Consider the following 616-nt stretch of genomic DNA (forward strand, 5'->3'; position numbering starts at 1 on the left):
TGCGTACACCTCCGTCTCTCTTTTTTTTTTCCATTTCTTTGGATTTTGCGTTTCACTCCCCCTCCCATTTTTTTTTGAAGTTGTTTCTTTTTTTTCTTTTTTTTTTCTCCTCTCCGATACTTCTTTTCATCGGTTGTATTGGTTTTCACTCCCCTCCATACTCTTTTTTTCTTTTTGTTCTGTTTTTTGTTTTTGTTTTTGTTTGTGTACCCTTGCGTGGTGGCATGTTAACGGCCAATCAATTATATTTGTGGTGTTTTCTTCATTAATGTGAATTAATTAAACAACTTCAATTCCTCATGGTGTGATACACGGGGGGGGGGAATCACAGGAGATTATTTGGAGGGATAACAAATGAGACGCCTCGGGGGGGGGGATTTGGAGGGGAAAAAATAAATAAATAAATAACACAACAATAACAATAAAAAACAAAAGGAAACCATTTGGTGATGCAAGAAGGATGATGGAACAAATGGATACGTGAATGGAAAGAAGGAAGGGTAGAGAATATGATATGTGTTTTCTTTGGCAGGTAAGGGAGGGTGGTGGAGGAAAAAAAAAAGTGAAATGTACCGAAGAAAGAGCCCAAGAAAACAAATAAAAAAAGGAAAAAAAA

This window comes from Trypanosoma equiperdum (genome assembly GCF_001457755.1).
Source record: "Trypanosoma equiperdum strain OVI genome assembly, contig: ctg_211, whole genome shotgun sequence".
Taxonomy (NCBI): domain Eukaryota; phylum Euglenozoa; class Kinetoplastea; order Trypanosomatida; family Trypanosomatidae; genus Trypanosoma; species Trypanosoma equiperdum.